Genomic DNA, 22,186 nt, shown 5'->3' on the forward strand with positions numbered 1-22,186 from the left:
TTTTTTGATACTTGGATACTTGAAAAAAGTCTTTTCCAGTCAATGACTGTCTGGAGTCTGCCAGACCTTTATGGAGCTGCGGTCAGTTGCGGCTGTTTGTGAGTCACTATGACGTCATTTTTGTTTTCAATAACTGAAAACATGCTCTGTTGGGTTGAGATCAGGTGACTGGCTGGCCTATTCAAAAGTAACCCAAGGGTTTCTTAAGGCAAAGAAATGGGAAAGTTTTTTAATAGGCCAGCCAGTCACCTGATCTCAACCCAACAGAGCATGTTTTCAGTTATTGAAAACAAAAATGACGCCATAGTGACTCACAAACAGCCGCAACTGACCGCAGCTCCATAAAGGTCTGGCAGACAGTATGCTTTGGGTCATTATCAATTTTCACTGTGAAGTGCTGTCTGATTTGATTTGGAGCATTTGGCTGAATCTGAGCAGAGAGTACAGCTCTGTACACTTCACAATTCATCCTGATGCTTCTATCAGCAATCACAGCATCGATAAACACCAGTGGCCCACTTCCACAGGAAGCCATACATGTCCATGCCATAAAACTGACTCCGGCATGATTGGCAGATAAGTATGAGCTGTTTCTTTTTCCCCATACTTTTCTCTTCTTACCATTTCCTAGAGTGTGTTCTTCACTTGGCTAGATGCAGTGAAGTTGTTTTTCTTAACCAGAGAAACAATTCTAGTATCATGCACTAGTTGTTTTGACATCCCTCTGGACTTGGCATTGATAGCATTGAGAGCTCCAGGAACAGCTACTAAAGGTAAGTTCACCACTTGGAATCTCCTCCAGATCTTTTATCTACTCAATTTATTCTGGAATAATGAGGTAACAAGCTTTGGCCAGCCAGGAAAATGCTTGTCAGTCAGTTGTCCAGTTACTTTTGAGTCTTTGAGGACTAAACATGAAAATGGGTGTAACTCCTAACCATTTAGGCAAAGCTTTTGTTAAACGCCTTGAAATAAAGCTAAAAGTTTGCACTCCCATTGCACATTTACCTCACTTTATGATTATATATGCATAATTATGCCAAGCTTCCCCTGCTTTACCAATTCTTTCTCAGCCCACTCTACTGTTCCCCTTTAAGTTTTATTGTTACATGTAGCGACACAGCACTCATCCACAGTGCTGAGGAAAGTACTTAAACTATAATGCAGGTCTCAAACAGAGAGAGTCCTATTGCAGCAGATCACAAGAGAAAAAAAAGTCAGTGGACATTAAAACCTCAGTGCCTGGTGTGCACTGGCCAGCAAGATGATAGTTGTAAAAAAACCTAAAAAAGAAACCTGTCTTTATAAGCCAAGCATCAACGCACACTAACACTCTTTCAGTAAGTTTTTATTACACTTACAGCAATGTCACAATTGATTGTCAAGTCGAGTTATATTCATTTTACCTGTCTCTTTTCTCCTACAGTCCACGTGTCTGCATCTGTTTTATTGTGACACATACTGAGTGGAGCAGAGAGTACACTGGGTACATCCACAAATATGACGCAAAATGCTGCTGACACTCTGGAAACATGTTTGCTTGCTGATTAGCTCTTATCAGTCAAAAAGACATTAGCCAAAACATTTAAGCTATAGATCCTATTTACCTGTTGTCCTTCTTTTATGGGTAATCTTTCCCCATCGCTATAGCTTCTTCTTTACATGAGGAGCGATGCTGCAGGTACTGCTCTAACATAACCCAGCTTAGCAGTTTTCTAAACAAAGAAAGAAAAACCTAACGGTTTCCATAAGCAACCAAACCTGTGGTTTCCTTTTAACCAAACAATGCGATCTGTTTACAGGTGTGCAAGCATGCATGGAAATTATTTTGAAAAAATCACTCATCTAGTGAGTTACATCTATTCTAATTTGGTTTCGTTTTAACCCTCTGAGGTCCACATGCCAATCCACTGCAATTGTTACACCCTTTTGCACTCGCCCAACAGTAAAATAACAAATGTTTCACAGGTTAGAGTTAAATGGCATATATATATATATTTCTCCTCTGTAATATTCTTGAGATTTATAATTAAGCAATTTGTATACATTACTGCTTTTTCTTACATTTGTAAACTTTGTAATATATTGTATTATTTAATTAGTTTAGTCTGTTACCGTTACTGTTTTGGAGCAACTGTAACCCACATAATTTCCTTAGGGATTATGAAAGTATTCTGGTTCTGATTCTGATGATTAATCCTAATCCTACTCCGCACTGTGGGGGACCTACACCAACCGTTGTCAGCAAATGGGGCTTTGCAATATCAAACTAAAATGAATACCTCAATCCTAAATATCTAGTGGCATGTTCTTTAATATGTACACACACAGAATGTGATTCTGAATATTTTTGCTTTTGTATAGATTATTTTATAGTTTAACAGTACCACCGTCACACAAAATATACATATATCAATGTCTATGCATATATCAATATGCATAGACATTGATATATTGTCATATGCTGTGGGAGTGTCTGGTTGGGCATGGTCCAGGTTCCTGTCATCCGTCCTTTGGGGTGGAGTTGGCCAGCTCATCACCTGTTTTCAATCTCCGGGGCTCCACCTAGAGGGTTTTTAAGCCAACACTGCCTGCCACTCCTCGCCAGTTCGTCCTGCTACCATCTGTGATTCATCACCCGTCGCACTCACCAGTAGTGCTGGTTCCGTCTCCATCCTGTTTTTCCGTCTGCTCGGAACCCAAGGACCACATACACAACTTCTTCTCAGCCTGCCCTTCAGTCCATACTCTCCACCTCCTTGGAATCTGGACCGGACTCTCCCCACTCTCGATCCTCTCTGGAATGCTCCCATGGCAGCCTTTTCCCCCGCTTAATAACCAGGGTCTCCAAGTAAGCCCAAGACTATCCACTGGCACTCCATACCTCTGTCCCTTACTCGTTTGTCACTCAGTAACACCTTTCTCCTGTGTTTACAGAAAGTTCCCGTTCGAGTTCTCCCTGTGCTCTACGCCTGTTTCCCCGCCCACGGATTTCCCTTAGTTTCTGCGAATGGTTTCTGTTAAACCCAGTTCTGTTCACGTTTTTGTTCCTTCTAATAAATTATACATAGTTCGAGCAATTGAGTCTGCTTTTGAGTCCACCGCATCCTTGTTTGTGACATATATAGTTTGAAGCCTACGCTTTCAACACGCTTGTCTTAAATCAGTGATGTGATTTGGATGCACTGGTGTGTTCGTTGAATCCAGAGGGTTAAAGCACCATTTAAATATTATTTCTAAATCATACTATAATGACTATAATATGTATATATATAGCTGCACATATGAAATGCACAGCTTTAAACAGTTCTCAAAATCAAATTTAGCAGTAATTTAGCGATGTAGGCTTATGATTTACAGCTAAATCAAGTTATAAATAACAGAAAGGATGTCTACAATGGTCAAGGTAAATCGCTGTACAACGGCTGATGGACTGTTACTGTTACATTTTACACTTTACACTTTACAAGTTAAAAATCCTACATTTTGAATGGTTCCAAATTATTAGCACTTACATGTTTTCTTTAGAATTCTCAACTGTAACGAATCTGATGCAAATCTGGCAAAAACTGCATGCAGGTCGAGCTTCCGCTAATAATAAAAATAATGGTATGACTTTATAATAATGTAACACTATTAAGAATTAGTGAGGTAGCGAGTGCTTAAATAATCCTTTATATATCATTAATCCTCCTTAGTAAGTCATTTATAAATACATATGGATTTATTCATCTATATACACCATGTACAGCTATCAATTCTGTATGTCACTGCTGGTAATAATCATATCATATCAATCACTTACACAGTCTCTTTGATATTTGATTTACTACTTTAATATGTCTAACCATCTTAGATCATTTTAAAATAGAGCGTCTTTGTAAAATAATAATTGTGCTTAAACTAAGTGGACTGATTGAAAAGACTGTGTCATAACTCATGTTACTCAGCAGAAACGTCCGTAATAGAATCCAGAATCTGGGATGAATGGCTGAAGTGATCCCCCCACTGTGCCTGTCACTTTGTGATTTAATATGAAGGGCAAAAGCTTGAAGACATTTTTCTTTCTGTTATGTTCAAGGACAGCATGGTCTACCCACCCCGCTTTATGCTACACGATCCATCATAACTCATGACTCTATTTTGTCAATTTCACATACGTATGTGATTCTGTCCCGCATGAGTCACGTGGGCTTTCTGAGCAGCGCTCAGTCTCAGCTCGATATCAGCGGTCTGGTAAGCTTAGAGCTAAGTTACAGCGTAAAATATTGAGATAATATGTAAATAACTTGTTTTTTTTGTTTTTTTTTACCGGTTTTCTTGCCTTGTTTTTAGCGGATCTCTCAGAGCTCTGTGCAACTGCACCAAGTGGAGCAAGGCATAAACTCAAATTCATCTGCTGACATGAAACAGCTGTTCATTTACTTACCTATTTTCTTCCCTCTTCAGTTTAACGTGCACATGAGAAGTGTTAAAGAAACAAATCGTTTGTGGGCGATTATTTCTACGGCAGCAGAACTCTGTCGCAAACACGGCTGACACAAAATGGATGAGCAATGAGGCATTATATGGCACAGCTCTTGCGTGACAGGATGGTTTTTTGGCCCGCTGGATGAAGCCGCACGTAACGTCGCTCTCTGCACAGAGGAATTTCTACAGGGCTTGCGCATCATTGCCTTTTACAGCGGGGGAGTCTCACTGTGGGCCTGCTGCTACAATGGCAATTCTCCTAATGCATTTGTCCATGGGGTTTAGCGCTGCCTGCCTTATCATGCATATGATGTGTTCCTACATATCCCAATGGGCTGTGGGTCACAGTAGTATCAGGAGGTTTTAGGTGTCGTACATCCAAAGAGGCCAACGAGAGCAAGAAATGGGGAAGATGACAATGATTTGATGTGACTTTATTTGTATCATACACTGTAAAAAAGGGCAGTGAAATTGACATAAAAACCATGTAAAACCCCTACAGAAATGTATAGTAAACCCCAAAACACAACTTTCCTGTTTCGATCACAGTGAATTATTGTAAACCTTTAAACAGAATGTTCCTGTTATATTTACAACATGAATGTGTGATTATAATCAAATTTATTGGTTAAAACTACAAATACTGTGAATAAAAACAGTGAAACACCGTAATACTCATAACCAAACAATCATGTTAATTTGACATGCAAATACTGTAAAAATCACAGTTTTAGTCAGTTTTTCTTAAAAACACATGACGTATATGTAAGTCACTTTACAACTGCATGGATGTACTGGGCCTACTTTTAACATGATTCATGAAATGATGCAAAGTCATGGATTGGACTAATAAAAATGTTTTCACAGAAGATGTCATTGTGAACCTGAGAGGTTGCCTCTCCATTTATAGGCTATATAAAAATATACAATTAAAATTGTTTACATCATGTTTTTTTCTTAAATCATTTGCAGCCTATTGTAGGGTAACCAATAAGAAATTATTATTTAACGACTAAGTAATGCTTCTGTCATAATGCTTGTATTCTTTATGTTTCTTTTAATTGCAATGTGATACTTAGACTAGAATACTTTTTTGGGTTAGGTCAGCAATGTCTCATTATTAAAGGCTAAACAAACTTACAGTGCCTCCCATAGGATCTCTATGGTGCCTCATCTCCACAGAGCTGTAAGCTACTTCAGGCCACTCACAGTTGCACTGAGCGCGCCTAATTTTGAATGTGCATCTGAAGCTCGTCTCTGATTGGATAATGACGTGAGGGCGGGAGGAGAAGAGCGCCTAGTTCACGACTATAGCTAACGAGCCAGCACGAGAGAGAAGACGGGAGAAGAAAACATCGAACTTTCAGCAACTACGTTGTTAGGACAAATTACAAACATACGATTTCAAGTGTTTTTTGAGGATCTGTGTTTGTTCGTCAGAAAGTCTGCACGGTAAGTTCAATATCTTGGCGACGTTTTTTCGAGATAAAAGCACCAGTTGATATTTAGACCAAGGCTCATAACCTAGCGCTAGCATGCTAGTTCAGCTGAAAAGCACAGGCAAACTTTAGAAATACTAAAAATGATCATCTGCGTCTTTTGTAAAAAGGTATTGGTCACATTAAGAGGCTATGTACTACATTGCAGAGTGCATAAGAATGAGCCTTGTTGTATTTTTAAATGTGTTGGCGCCAATTGCAGCCAAACATTCACCACGTACTCTGCTTTCAAGGGGCATTTTTATCGTGTGCACAATGCACCTGCACTTCAAGCTACTCCTAAAGCTCTTGTTGCAGATTTAAAATGTGCAGTTTCATTATGTGCCCGCCATTTTCAAACAGTGAAAGAGCTAGTGTCTCACTTAAATGATCATATTGCAGGGGGCAGGTCTGTGTCATGTCCAGTAAGTGGTTGTAAGCATATGTTTACAAAAAAGTCATCATTTACTTCTCACATGTGTAGGAAGCATAAAGCTTGTTCCCCAGATGGTATTGATGACATGTACAAGGAATCTCGTCCTCAGCCCCCAAATGACAGTACAGAATATTCAGAAAAAATACATGAAACTATGGCATCTGCTAGTTCAGCCAGTGATATGCCAGAGAAGGATAGTCATTCTTATCTCAGAAACATGTGTCTCTTTTACCTTAAACAGCTACTCAGCTACTTTGAAGAGAAGGAGGAGTCCATGCTTCTCTGTGTTGAAGATACATGTCTGGCAGATGAGGTACAACTGGAGCAAGTGCCTCTGACACCCACTATTATCATGTGTGGTAAGTCTGTTTCATAGCTCTCTCTCTCTCTTTTTTTTTTTTAAGTGCATTTTTTATAGAATGTCATGTGACTGCCGTGTTTATTGATATAACCTGTTAAATAATTTCTTCACAGGACAGTCCTGCTATTCCTCAAGAAGATACATGCTGAGTGTTGATCGGCACCTCGTCAGCACAAACATATCCTCCTTCATTTCTGCACTGTGCCTCATGTTCGGGAGCTACTACAATTTCAACATCCATTATCCATCTGAGCTGGCTTCCACTTTAGAGTTTCTTCAGAGGTGAACAAATATGGCTTTGTTATTTCTCATAACTGAGACTCTGGGATCTGGAGTCTGGCTTTGATGTGGTTCGAGTCCAGGTCTGGCTCTGAGTCTCGGTCGGCTTTGGAGCCGGTTTCAGTTGTTTTTTCTGTTTTTTGTTGTTGTTTTTTTTGTTTGTTTGTTTGGTTTTTTAAAATACATTAACAGTCTGAATCTGGGTCCAAGCCTGGCCGAGACTCAGGGCTAGACCAAGCGTCAACTGACGTCTGACTACCTATAACCTTTGCTTTGGATTTTAACAATGCTAAAGTGTGACATATCACTGCAGAAGACACTCGTGAAGGGTGCCAATACTTTTGACCATGCATTGTTCACTTCCCCACAGCATTTTGGTTATACTTTGTCTTGAACGTGGTCATGGCCATGACTGTATATATATGTATATACTTAATTTTTACTTACTTTGTATGTGTATTTTAACTGATCAATTATAAAAATGCTTAATAAACTTTTATATGATTGTTATTCTACAGGTGTTTCTTCTCCATAAACCCAGAAAAAGGAACCAAAGTAGAGAACAAAAACTCAAAGCGTCGTCTCAGTGTGAACCCTCGAGTCCTCACCCTGATTTAGGATCTCGCCGACCACGAGTGGCGCTAAGCCTAAATCTTGACTCTCTGTGGACTGTTAGTTTTACTTTGTTAATTTTGTTCCACAATGTGTACTGGAACCTTTTACTGGTCGAATGCATGAAGCCAATTCATGAAGATGTTCTTTCTTTGTAGGAATGTTCTTTATTTACATAAGAAAAGAAAAAAAACAACATGCTGCTACTGCAGTGTTTCTAGACCACATGTGTAGGTTTGTTTCACCACGTGGTTTTGCTGATGTTTTCTGACCAGGGCCATGGTTGTGGTGACAGCAGGGTGCGTGTTGCGTTGCACGGTGATTATGATCATTTTTGGCACAATATGTGTTTTTTGTTTTAAAGTCTTAACAGGTTATTTAACTTTTTCTGGTGGAGGGTCTAACAAATGCTTGTTTCATGAACATGGTTCTTGCTTTGCAGGAATGTTCCACAGCTTTTATAGCCTATATTTTGATTGAATTGTGTAGTTGCTGTGTGCCTTGCATATTGTGTTAGTTGGAAAAATGGATCCATTTGCTGTCATTTTGCTAATGTGGCTGCAAAATAAATTTCCCAAAAGTGATATTTTCCTCTCTTGTGTTTTCTCATGTGTATTTTTGCATGTTTGGGTGTAGGCGTAGCAGTAAGAAATTTGCTGGGTTATGGTTAAAATTTTACATTAAAACATATAATATTCAGCATAGATTTTATGTATAATTTACAGAGCAGCTCCATTTAATATGCACAGTTTCACCGTAGTTCTACCATTTTAAATTAGTTCTTTGTACGATATTTCCCTGTTAATTTTGCAGTTTATGGATCCACAAAAAGCATTTATTACTTGTAAAAGATACAGGAAATAGTGTATTTATATATCACATCTATGTGTGAAATTAACTTCTTTTTCCTGTAGATTTAACAGTTTTAATCTGAGATTCATTCACTGTAAATCAATTTACAAGTTGCATCTGTAAAGCGTTTTTACAGGAAGTCCCTGGTAACCCCAGCTGCCAGGGTTTTCCTGTAAAAACAGCACGTTTTTTTTTACAGTGTAGTCTACACTGGGGATTGGACTTAACTTAATTTAATTCAGTTATTTCTGGTTGAGAAAATGTTTCCATGCTCACTATTGACAGCAGGTCTATTGGACCATTGTGCCGAAAATATATGTAGCTCGTCATACTTAATATTTAATTAAATTACCAAAATTTAATACATTTTTAAAGTAGAAGATTACAACTTGATTGACATTTATGTCAATCATAAATGTCGTGTTTGGGAAGTACCCTACATGGTAAAAACTACTGAGCCACACCTTTTAATGACTGAATTCAATGACAGTAGTATATTGCTTTTTTGGGATTGACCTTAGTTCCGGTGAAAGGAAATCTTAATCCTTTGAGCTCTGTGGGAACAGTTTGGGAAAGGCCCTTTTCTTTCCAATCATGTGGTGACCAGATCCTAATAAAGTAAATGTGGTACAAACACAGCTTTTGACCAGGACAAAATCTTGGAACTTTTCCAACCATAATACAAAAAGGATAAAAGGAATGTTCTTATGGGCTTATGCAGTCTTTATATACTCCTTTATTTTCTGTTATTTAAGAGCTATTTTCTAGTTCAGTATTGATGCATCTATAGACTGGAATACCTTTTTCAACTACATCTGACAGCAGTGTTGGTCAAGTTACTTGAAAAAAGTAATCAGTAACTAATTACTGATTACTTCCCCAAAAAAGTAATCCCGTTACTTTACTGATTACTTATTTTCAAAAGTAATTAATTACTTAGTTACTTTTTAAAAACACAATTTACAACCTGAATAGGTGATAAACCGATAGATCTTTCAGCCCAATTCTACTTTTTCTGTATAATCCATCATACAAAATGTAATCAAATGGAAAAGTCTCTCTTTTTAAAACTTGTTTTATTAGTTTTAATCTTTTAACTTTATGCATCAAGCAAAAATATAATTATATGCAACATTCTCTGACTTGAAGAAATTTGCTTAACATTTAAACTTATTTTCTGCACATTCCAGCACATACAATTTTTTTTTGTGTGTTTCACTCAGTCTTTCAAATAGATGCAAGTAAAACACAGAAAATAAATAACATCAAAGACTAGCGGTCCTGTTGCTCTATTTTCACCTGTAAAGCAGGAGTAGCGTAGGCGGAGGTTTGCCCTGGTGTAGGTGTGCCGCGGCGGTCAGTTGAAGAATCCGCGAGTTTCTCAGCGCACTCGGTGCTTGCTTGGAAGTTTAGGGGTTTTTTTTCGCTGTAAAAAGAAGTTTTCTTCCCACGCACAACGGACACTAATGTTTTTGTCACTTTTTATGGAATTAAACTCAAAATAAGGTCAGTACTTCCACGCTTTAAACACTCTCTCCTGCATTCATATATGATCCACTGTTGATCTGCACACAGCTTTTGTCACGAACGTCGCACTTGCTTACGTCACTGTCATGAGACATTCTGGCAAAAAAATCACGGTTTTAGTAACGCAGTAACGCAGCGTTCCTACGGGAAAGTAACGGTAATCTAATTCCCGTTTTTGCAATAGTAATCCCTTACTTGACTCGTTACCTGAAAAAAGTAATCAGATTACAGTAACGCCCATCTCTGTCTGACAGTTTCACCAACTTTTAGCCAGTTATAACACTGACATACTGTTGACTCCCATGCAAAATTAAAACAAAAAAAGAGAATAGAGAAATAAAAACTGATTTCTCAGGGTTTTTTTGGCCACTTCACTTTTTTTTGGTAATTTTCATCATATTCAAAGCTTGTGACTTTTTGGTACCTTGTAGCTTTTGCTGATGGGAATTACGGTGTGTTCACACCGAACGCGATGGACGCGAATAGAGCGTCAGGTTTACATGTAAAGTCAATGGAAAGGCACGATGACTGCGGGTCCCGCGAAAATTCGGAAGCAGATTTGCGTCGCGAAAACTAGCGCGTCTGGCGCGTTTGACTCGCGAATAAAACCACGCGCGTGAGTTTTTGTGTTGCATTTTGTGCATACGCGCGTTTCGCGTCTACCGCTCGAGTTGGAAAAATCTGAACTCCAGCGTCAAATCGCGCCGCGACAACCAATCAGGAGCCTGGTGACGTGGCTGTTACCTAGGTCAAAGGGGCAGATCCAGCCAAAGCCTTTCATACTTCAATGGAGGGGAAGGCTAATCAATGCGGTAGCAAACAACTCGGAGCTGTACAACACCAGCTGCTTTCAGTACCGAGACAGGAATAAAAAGGACCGAGCTTGGAGGAAGATATGTGAAGAGATCGGGCAACCTGGTAAGTTCATTCATTTCTCTTTTGAAAGTTTTCACTGACCCGGGGAAGCCGCACAAAAGCTAGCAAGCCATCGCTATTTTCCCACTGACGTACAAATACCGTTCTGCTTTTATGCATGTTGTCATTTAGGAATATATTTTATTGTTTATTAATAAACAGCACACAGTGGTCCCGCTGTTCATCCGTCACTGCTTTGCTTTTTCGCTGATTTTTTATTGCACAGTACAGCATTGCATTCTGCAGCCTGATTGACAAATCTCCTGCGCTTGCCAAATTTATCACGTTTGGTTTTGATAACCATCGCGTCCAATAGAAAAAACAGCACAAAAACACCCATAACTATGAGCCTCATTCGGAAATAGACACCTGCACCGTGAGGGAAAAAGGCGCACGAAAGTGGCGGGCAGATGAAGACAAACCGCGGCATAATAATACTTTTACGTTTTGCAATCTACAAAGGTTTGCACTTTGAGAATCAATTGTGAGAACTGTGACCAGGGGCTAGTTATTCTGAGAACCCCTGCAATAAATGAGGGACCACTGTCTACTCTACGATTATTATATCCAACCTGTTAACATTTAATACTGTATTGATAGAACCAACTGATTCTGCAGCAGAGCATCCCCAGTCCCTGAGCTCCTGCTGCTGCACCCACAGATATGTACAGCAAGCACTGACTGATACCTTTTTAGTCGGTGGGATTCCCTTGTGATCACCTTTACTAAATATCTACAACCAATCTGATTATATCCTGTTATTGTTTTTTGGTTTTTTTCAATATTGAAATTAAAATCTAGTAGCAGCCTTCTCATTTCTTTGTGTTTTGTGCTGTTTTACAGGCCCACAGAGGAGGACGGCTCCGAGGCAGATGAGGGACGGGTCCCAGGACGGTCCATCGGCGGTGGAGCTGGCCATCCTGGAGTCCCTGAAGAGGCCACACCAGTCTCCAATGGAGCATTTCCTCCTCAGCCTTGTTCCTGCTCTGGAGAGCAGCTGGTCCTTTTTATTCCTGTCTCTCTGTAAATTCTTATATTTTATATATTTATGTTTAATGTTTTTCTGTTTGAGACTTTTAATATTATTTCAAATAAATGTTTATAATGACTAATGTCTCAGTTCTACTACACAGCAAATGTTGGCACATGACTTGACACATGTAGAATTTATTTCATATTATACTAATGACAAAATATACTGATACAGTGGGATGCAGAAGTTTGGGCAACCTTGTTAATAGACATTATTTTCCTGTATAAATCGTTGGTTGTTACAATAAAAAATGTCAGTTAAATATCATACAGGAGACACACACAGTGATATTTGAGAAGTGAAAAGAAGTTTACTGGATTTACAGAAAGTGTGCAATAATTGTTTAAACAAAATCAAGCAGGTGCATCAATTTGGGCACCACAAAAAAGAAATGAAATGAATATTTAGTGTATATCAATGTGTGTGTCTCCTATATGATATATGGGGTGCCTTTGTCTGGACGTGCTTCCCATCCAGAGCTGCACAGCACAGAGGAAAGTTCCAGCGCTCCTGGAATCCCTCTGTGATGGACCGCCAGTCTCCAGGTGAAGGCACAGCCATGAAGTCGTCCACTAGACAGTCCCAGATGGACGTCGCTGCCTGGGGGGTGATCTGGCTCACCGTGGACACACCGACTCTGAAACTGAACGCGATGGTCCTGAAGGAGTCCCCGGTGACAAGGAACCTGGACAAAATTGTTCAAAATCAGTATTATGTGTACTGCAGTTACAAAATACATTATTCAAATTCCAAAATACTTTTGTGATGTCAGATATAAATCACAAAACTTAAATCTTACATAAAACATTTTGTAATTATAAGGATAATTACAAAATGTATATTAGATAATATCTAAAACAGTTGTGTTTTGTTTTAACTTTAACATATCATAATTTGATTGGTAGCAACTTTCACAACTACAGTGAGCCAATCACTCATAATTCCTAAACATGTCAATCAGGTAGGAATGAAGTGAGACATTAATAGAAATAAAGAGTTGTGTGTTGACATGTAGCCCTTTCCTTGCTTAAATCATTAATATTTTTGAAAAATTAATCTGTGATAAGACAGCTTATCAAGATAGAACCATGTAACTAGAGATGAACCAAACTGTTCACAGTTTTATCTAACTCTGTTTTAATAAAGGCTGTGACCCCTGCTATAGAGTCTGACAGCTGCAGGGATTATATACAAATATTCAACTATCCCAGAATTAAACCAGGTCTAAATAAAAAGGAGTGAGTATCACTACAAAGGTTAACTCAGTGGTCCTAATGCTACAGTTTGATATCAGCAAACACCGAGCGCATACATTGATGTGACACCACAGCCATGCTATCATGCAAACACTGATAACAGCATAAATCGAATTAAATCGGGACTTGATGAAACCTTCTGAGTATCACTAGAAATATTATAAAGAGTCGTCTCTGTACCACAGTTTGCTTTCAGTAAACACCGACAGCATTCACTGTTAGCATAGCACATCCATGTTAGCAGTGTATAACTGGATGGATTAGCATATTAGCACAGATATCAATAAAGGACTACCGTATTAAATAGTTTTACTAACCTCAGGCAGACGCTGCTGCTCTGCTCTCCACAGTACATAGAGAAGGGAGTCTCCCGCTGCTGCTCTGCTCTCCACAGTACATAGAGAAGGGAGTCTCCCTTCTCTATGTACTGTGGAGAGCAGAGCAGCAGCGTAAAAGACGTCCTCGCCGTACCTGGGTCCATCAGGTCCTCCAGAGGCATGAGCAGTTTGGTGAGTTTCACCACTTGCTCCAGGAGCTGCGCCTGGATGACAGCGCTATCACCGTCGGCCAGTTTGAGGACCTGCTTTCCCTCGTCGGTCCCAGCATCGCCCGCCTAGACACCAACTACAGACGCTCAATCCCACCTGCAGAGCGCCTGTCCGTCTGCCTGAGGTTAGTAAAACTATTTAATACGGTAGTCCTTTATTGTGTGGATGCCCTCAATGGGCATCCACACTATTGAGTTCCTGTTTCTCTTTATTCTTTATTATTCCGGGTGTTTCCGTACACTTTTCGCCGTGGATCTACTTCCACAATTTTTGTGCTATTTTCACCGTTCAAACTCTATACTGTTCTGCTCTTTCTGCTAATGCTGGCTATGACTTTTGGTGTTTATTACTATTATACTTTTTAAAATATTACACTTTTTTCCTTTAATTTGTCCCATTGAAATGAATGGGAAACTTCCACAATTCTGCTAAAACTTTCTTGTCTTTGAAACTTAACTACTGCCTCATACTTTCACCTAGAAACTCCATTCAAACTTTAAAATGTTCTCAAATGATTTGGCTATTCCTGTATGATTCAGCTTTTTCAGATCTTCTACCGTTTTAATCTTATCCCTCTTTGAGTTTTCAGTTGCAAAATTGTGATTTTTCAGAAAATACATGCGTTGCTATGGTTGCTATGCAATTAACTCAGAGGGGACAGTGAAACTGTTTGAATTTTCTCTTCATGTCCAAACAACTTCTTGCTACTCGCTCAATTTCCACTCAAGCCCCACAAATTATACATCAAAACGCAGGTATTTTTGCTGGCTTTCAGAAAATGTCCCTATCATTGTTGTGGGACTCATAGATATTTTGCAAATCTCCTCAGAGTAACACAAAGTCAGAAAACTCTCCATATAAACTCAATGGAGAGTTTGTTCAAAATCACCGCTGGATTTCTCTAATGAGAGGCATTTTCAAATTGTCATATCTCCTTAACGAAGCAAAGTTAAGACATGAGGCTTGTCCCCGTATATGTTCAGACACTCCTGACGCTCACAATTCAAGAATTTCTTTCTCACCTATTACCGTTCTGAAATGAGTTGGACTTGTTTGAGGGTAGGAAATTTGTCCCTCGCTCAGATTTCATCAGATTTCAAACACTGGAAATGAGGCACTTTTTTCTCTCGTCATATCTTTTTGATGGATTTCCACAGAGCCCTGAAAATTTCCATAACTGTTCACCAAAGCCTGCTGTTTCTTACGGTGAAAGAATGATTTTGATGCTCCATATAGATTTAGAGTTTGAGCGCAAGTCAAGGCAGTTTTTGCTTCGCCTCTACTCAGTTACAGTGTATTACAAGTCATATATCTTTAATAATTTATGTTTTATCTCTGAATTATGAAGACCTGAAGATTCCCCCATCTCTTCTGAATAAAACGATGCCTGAATGACCGTTCTAGCCTCTACGGTTAGGAAATTATGGCCATTTGTTCGAGTGGAATCCTGAATGTCAGAAATACACTGAAGAAAACTCACACCTCTCTCTGTGTCTGTGTGTGTAAGGGCTGACTACAGCAGGTGCAGCTAATTTAACTGACCTACATATACCAAGCCCAGACTCTCCACAGCTCCTGTTCCCTTTACTGTCTGTGTATGTGTGTCTGTGTATCAATATTTCTCCTATGTTTAAGTATTACTCCTCAATCATAGTATTTCTGCTAAAACAAAGTACTTCTGCTACATCTCAGTACTTCTGCTAAATCATAGTATTTTTGCTAAATCATAGTATTTTTGCAGAATCATGGTATTTGTGCAAAATCATGGTTTTGAGGCCAAATCATAATATTTCTGTTATTTTATAATATATGTGCTGAATATATTATATGTGCCAAATCATAGTATTTATACCAAATCATAGTATTTATCCCAAATTATAGTATTTATGCCAAATTACAGTATTTCTGCTAAAAAGCAGAAATAGTCCTTTTTAGCAGGAATTTCTGCCAAAAGACAGTATTTATGTTAAAACATAGTATTTCTGCTAAATCAGAGTATTCCTGCCAAATCATAGTATTTGTACTGAAACATAGTACTTCTGCCCAATCATAGTATTTGTACTGAATGATAGTACTTGTGCCAAATCATAGTATTTGTTCCAAAGCATTGTATTTGTATGGAGTCATAGTATTCCTTCTAAAACATAGTATGTCTGCAAAACCATAGTATATCTCTTATGTTATAGTATTACTACTAAGGCATAGTATTTCTGCCAAATCATAGTATTTGTACTAAATCATAGTACTTGTGCCAAATCATAGTATTTGTTGCACATCATAGTATTGGAACCAAAACATAGTATTTCTCCCAAAGCATCGTATTTGTATGGAGTAATAGTATTTCTTCTAAATCATAGTATTTCAATCAAATCTCAGTAGTTGTGTTAAAATGCAGTATTATTGCCAAATCATAGTATTTGTACCCAATCATAGTATTTTTGCCAAATTGTGGTATTTGTGCCCAATTAATAATTCTGTTATGTTATAGTATTACTACTAAGTCGTAGAATATCTGTTATGTTATAGTGTATCTGCGGAATATAGTATGTGTGCCAAATCGTAGTATTTATACCAAATCACAGTATTTATGCTAAAACATAGTATTTCTGCCATATTGTGGTATTTGTGCAAGAACATTGAACTGTTATGTTATAGTATTACTACTAAGTCATAGTATTGCTGCCAAATCATAGTATTTGTGTGAATTTGTATACTGTAATATCACTGTAGTATGTAGTGGCTAAGTAGGGGGTGTTTACAGTGTAAATAGGTCATCTCTTGTGTTGGAGTGCCCTCTTGTGGCGCATTTTGGGTAGTGCCTTAGTAAACGTGAACCCTGTAAGAAGTGGTATCAGACTGATTTGTAGTGGAGGAATTTGTTGCCAGTTTTCTTAATCATAGAAACCACACCATATCACCTCTCCACATCCTCCTACTGTATGCCATGCCTCCCTGTACCATCCATCTGACCGCCAATAAACTCCACCTGTGGTAATCTAATCCCTGGATGTCAGCCTCTCCTTCTGACCGAGGATAGTTACTATTGCAGCACCACCCAGCATTAAACTGACGTACACCATTCTGTACAATAGTATTTGTGCTAAAAAGTAGTATTTCTGCCAAATCATAGTATTACTGCTATTTCATACTATTTAAGCGAAATTACAGTGTTTCTGCAAAAACATGTTTGAGGGGTGGAAATCTGTCCTCCTCTCATTTTTCAAACTCCGAAAATTAAGCCATTTCTTCTCTCGTCATGTCTCCGCCACGGAGATACAAAGAGCTATGTAAATCGCAGTCAAAGTACACCAAAGTCCGCTGATTCACCCAGTGCAAGAATTATGCTTCTATCCCACCTAGTTTTTGAGTACAAATTTATACACTATCACAGACCGGTAATTTATATTGATAATTTATTACAATTCTGCAAAGTTTAATGATTTTAGCAGCTTTTCTAATATGGACCTCAGATTCTTGTTAACAGTCTATGGCAGAAACACATACAAGTACACAGCCTGATGAAGCAGACAGAAGCAGTACCTCTGATTCGTTCAGCATTTTCACCTCTTATCAGCACAAATCTCAGCCTCTTCTGCTGTTTTCATTAGAATTGTAAGCTTTTCCACCTTTTTTCAGTTACGTGAGAACCAGTTTGGTTCAATGAGTAGCTGAAAAATATCAGCCTCTTCTGCTGTTTTAGCAGGATTTCAGAGTTCAGCTTTTTCACTTGTTTTAAGCACAAATTTCAGTTTCTTTACCTCATTTCACAACAAAGTTCTTCCTCTTCACCTCTTTTCTGCTAATTTGAGCTTCTGCTCCACAGTGCACATTGTCCCTCTCATCATATCTTTGCTTGTGACCAGAACTCATTTGGCTCAGAGGGTAGGGCATCTGCCGTGAGACCCGGTGGCAGAGGCTTGAATCCTACCTGTGACAGTTGCTACACATGTTCCCTGCTTGCATGCGCTCTGCTTTCTTGTGTGTCACTGCTCTCCAGTGTGTCATTACACATACAGCCATCTTCAGCAAGCACTTCTGCTTCTACACCTCTTTTCAGCTCATCTTTTTGCTTCTTTGCCTCTTTTCAGCAGAAATTCTTCTGATTCACCTCTTTTCTGCCAAATGTTTAGCTTTTTCACCTCTTATCAGCACAATTCTAAGCAGCTTCTGCTAATTTCACCACAATTGTCACTCTCTCCACCTGTTCTTTGTGTGAATGAGTTTGGTGCAGTGAGGCGAATCGCTGCCTTTAGACCAGAAGGGCCAGGTTCAAATCCTGCTCAGGGCAATGTTTTTTGTTTTGTTTTTCAACTTTTTCAGCTTTTTTCAGCAGACATCTTCAGCGTTAAGGCATCCACACAGCATTTTTGCAGGAAATGCAAATTTTTCTAGTTGATATCTGTGCTAATATGCCAATCCATCCAGTTATACACTGCTAACATGGATGTGCTATGCTAACAGTGAATGCTGTCGGTGTTTACTGAAAGCAAACTGTGGTACAGAGACGACTCTTTATAATATTTCTAGTGATACTCAGAAGGTCTCATCAAGTCCCGATTTAATTCGATTTATGCTGTTATCAGTGTTTGCATGATAGCATGGCTGTGGTGTCACATCAATGTATGCGCTCGGTGTTTGCTGATATCAAACTGTAGCATTAGGACCACTGAGTTAACCTTTGTAGTGATACTCACTCCTTTTTATTTAGACCTGGTTTAATTCTGGGATAGTTGAATATTTGTATATAATCCCTGCAGCTGTCAGACTCTATAGCAGGGGTCACAGCCTTTATTAAAACAGAGTTAGATAAAACTGTGAACAGTTTGGTTCATCTCTAGTTACATGGTTCTATCTTGATAAGCTGTCTTATCACAGATTAATTTTTCAAAAATATTAATGATTTAAGCAAGGAAAGGGCTACATGTCAACATACAACTCTTTATTTCTATCAATGTCTCACTTCATTCCTACCTGATTGACATGTTTAGGAATTATGAGTGATTGGCTCACTGTAGTTGTGAAAGTTGCTACCAATCAAATTATGATATGTTAAAGTTAAAACAAAACACAACTGTTTTAGATATTATCTAATATACATTTTGTAATTATCCTTATAATTACAAAATGTTTTATGTAAGATTTAAGTTTTGTGATTTATATCTGACATCACAAAAGTATTTTGGAATTTGAATAATGTATTTTGTAACTGCAGTACACATAATACTGATTTTGAACAATTTTGTCCAGGTTCCTTGTCACCGGGGACTCCTTCAGGACCATCGCGTTCAGTTTCAGAGTCGGTGTGTCCACGGTGAGCCAGATCACCCCCCAGGCAGCGACGTCCATCTGGGACTGTCTAGTGGACGACTTCATGGCTGTGCCTTCACCTGGAGACTGGCGGTCCATCACAGAGGGATTCCAGGAGCGCTGGAACTTTCCTCTGTGCTGTGCAGCTCTGGATGGGAAGCACGTCCAGACAAAGGCACCCCATATATCATATAGGAGACACACACATTGATATACACTAAATATTCATTTCATTTCTTTTTTGTGGTGCCCAAATTGATGCACCTGCTTGATTTTGTTTAAACAATTATTGCACACTTTCTGTAAATCCAGTAAACTTCTTTTCACTTCTCAAATATCACTGTGTGTGTCTCCTGTATGATATTTAACTGACATTTTTTATTGTAACAACCAACGATTTATACAGGAAAATAATGTCTATTAACAAGGTTGCCCAAACTTCTGCATCCCACTGTATCAGTATATTTTGTCATTAGTATAATATGAAATAAATTCTACATGTGTCAAGTCGTGTGCCAACATTTGCTGTGTAGTAGAACTGAGACATTAGTCATTATAAACATTTATTTGAAATAATATTAAAAGTCTCAAACAGAAAAACATTAAACATAAATATATAAAATATAAGAATTTACAGAGAGACAGGAATAAAAAGGACCAGCTGCTCTCCAGAGCAGGAACAAGGCTGAGGAGGAAATGCTCCATTGGAGACTGGTGTGGCCTCTTCAGGGACTCCAGGATGGCCAGCTCCACCGCCGATGGACCGTCCTGGGACCCGTCCCTCATCTGCCTCGGAGCCGTCCTCCTCTGTGGGCCTGTAAAACAGCACAAAACACAAAGAAATGAGAAGGCTGCTACTAGATTTTAATTTCAATATTGAAAAAAAACAAAAAAACAATAACAGGATATAATCAGATTGGTTGTAGATATTTAGTAAAGGTGATCACAAGGGAATCCCACCGACTAAAAAGGTATCAGTCAGTGCTTGCTGTACATATCTGTGGGTGCAGCAGCAGGAGCTCAGGGACTGGGGATGCTCTGCTGCAGAATCAGTTGGTTCTATCAATACAGTATTAAATGTTAACAGGTTGGATATAATAATCGTAGAGTAGACAGTGGTCCCTCATTTATTGCAGGGGTTCTCAGAATAACTAGCCCCTGGTCACAGTTCTCACAATTGATTCTCAAAGTGCAAACCTTTGTAGATTGCAAAACGTAAAAGTATTATTATGCCGCGGTTTGTCTTCATCTGCCCGCCACTTTCGTGCGCCTTTTTCCCTCACGGTGCAGGTGTCTATTTCCGAATGAGGCTCATAGTTATGGGTGTTTTTGTGCTGTTTTTTCTATTGGACACGATGGTTATCAAAACCAAACGTGATAAATTTGGCAAGCGCAGCAGATTTGTCAATCAGGCTGCAGAATGCAATGCTGTACTGTGCAATAAAAAATCAGCGAAAAAGCAAAGCAGTGACGGATGAACAGCGGGACCACTGTGTGCTGTTTATTAATAAACAATAAAATATATTCCTAAATGACAACATGCATAAAAGCAGAACGGTATTTGTACGTCAGTGGGAAAATAGCGATGGCTTGCTAGCTTTTGTGCGGCTTCCCCGGGTCAGTGAAAACTTTCAAAAGAGAAATGAATGAACTTACCAGGTTGCCCGATCTCTTCACATATCTTCCTCCAAGCTCGGTCCTTTTTATTCCTGTCTCGGTACTGAAAGCAGCTGGTGTTGTACAGCTCCGAGTTGTTTGCTACCACATTGATTAGCCTTCCCCTCCATTGAAGTATGAAAGGCTTTGGCTGGATCTGCCCCTTTGACCTAGGTAACAGCCACGTCACCAGGCTCCTGATTGGTTGTCGCGGCGCGATTTGACGCTGGAGTTCAGATTTTTCCAACTCGAGCGGTAGACGCGAAACGCGCGTATGCACAAAATGCAACACAAAAACTCACGCGCGTGGTTTTATTCGCGAGTCAAACGCGCCAGACGCGCTACACTGACGCGCGTTTCACGCGTTTTGGCGTTTTCGCGACGCAAATCTGCTTCCGAATTTTCGCGGGACCCGCAATCGCGCGTCATCGCGCCTTTCCATTGACTTTACATGTAAACCTGACGCTCTATTCGCGTCCATCGCGTTCGGTGTGAACCTTCATCTGAGCCATCCCTTCAGATGCACTGGGTAAAAACTGAGACTTTAGACATCATTTAGACATCATCTGCAGACTCCATGTTTATGCATATGGTTGAGGGATTGGACACCATAAAAGGTCCTGCAGGTGTAATGTGTAGGTGACCCAATACTTTTGTCCATATAGAGCAGATCTATATAGAGCTGAGTCTGGGTGAAACTGTTCTAAAAGTCTTTGTTTACATTTTCCTTTGTTTTAAAAGAGCCTGATCATTTCCTTTAAAGGTTATCTGTTTGTTTTTTAAGTGGTTCCAAGCCAGAAAAAAGAAGCTACTATATTTAATAAAACACACTGTCATTTATTTTTTATGTAAAATATTCAGTTATAAAGTAACCAGGATTCCACTGTTTGGCACATCATGTGAAATAATAAGTGAAATAAATTCCTAGTGCTTGCTGACATGACTGTGTTCCAACAACAATCCTAAACCACATCAGGAGCTGCACAAAACAGGAAAGCTGTTTCATTCTTACTTGTTGTTGAGGAGACTGAGTAGCTTGGTCTAAACAACAGGTGTGGAATTTACGGGACCTCATGTTTGGCATTGACTGTCGGTGAGATGTGAACTCCAAATAGCCTGGGGAGTCCAGACACAGGGGTCCATGAGAAATACTTCCAGAAGGTCGGAGGTCAAGATTCATTTGAAGGGCAACCTTCAAATGAACTTCCAATTAAAGACGCCTACAGACCAAATCTACAGGCTTGCATTCCACTGAGAACACGAGTTTTGTCAGACTTCTATTTTAGAGCTGGTTGTTTTATTAAAATTCGTAATCCCACCATGACGGGGTGAACATGTGCGTCTAGTGACTGTACTGACTCCGTCTTGTGTGGTTTATGGTCTATTCCCAAAGCTCACTGCAATAAACCATCTAATTAATTTCCAGTTTTTCATGTGCTTCCAGGGAAAATATAAG

General features: G+C 39.2%; 4 long non-coding RNA genes across 4 annotated transcripts; 3 read left to right on the forward strand and 1 right to left on the reverse strand.

The window, feature by feature from the left end:
- The first annotated feature begins 434 nt into the window (after nt 1–434).
- Nucleotides 435–3,076, forward strand: LOC309713742. The gene is made up of 2 exons (XR_014278662.1): nt 435–2,851; nt 2,938–3,076. It is a non-coding gene; the product is annotated as an uncharacterized lncRNA (long non-coding RNA).
- Nucleotides 3,077–4,897: 1,821 nt separating this feature from the next.
- On the forward strand, nt 4,898–8,220 carry LOC309691435. Its single transcript, XR_014271999.1, has 4 exons — nt 4,898–5,922; nt 6,626–6,743; nt 6,859–7,027; nt 7,543–8,220. It is a non-coding gene; the product is annotated as an uncharacterized lncRNA (long non-coding RNA).
- Nucleotides 8,221–10,598: 2,378 nt separating this feature from the next.
- On the forward strand, nt 10,599–12,038 carry LOC309686984. The gene is made up of 2 exons (XR_014270601.1): nt 10,599–10,933; nt 11,774–12,038. It is a non-coding gene; the product is annotated as an uncharacterized lncRNA (long non-coding RNA).
- Nucleotides 12,039–18,944: 6,906 nt separating this feature from the next.
- On the reverse strand, nt 18,945–21,220 carry LOC309692236. Its single transcript, XR_014272257.1, has 2 exons — nt 20,731–21,220; nt 18,945–19,889 (listed from the first exon to the last, which is right to left on the reverse strand). It is a non-coding gene; the product is annotated as an uncharacterized lncRNA (long non-coding RNA).
- Between the last annotated feature and the right edge of the window lie 966 nt (nt 21,221–22,186).

The sequence above is a fragment of the Aulonocara stuartgranti genome, assembly GCF_965226115.1.
Source record: "Aulonocara stuartgranti genome assembly, chromosome: 2".
NCBI classification, from domain to species: domain Eukaryota; kingdom Metazoa; phylum Chordata; class Actinopteri; order Cichliformes; family Cichlidae; genus Aulonocara; species Aulonocara stuartgranti.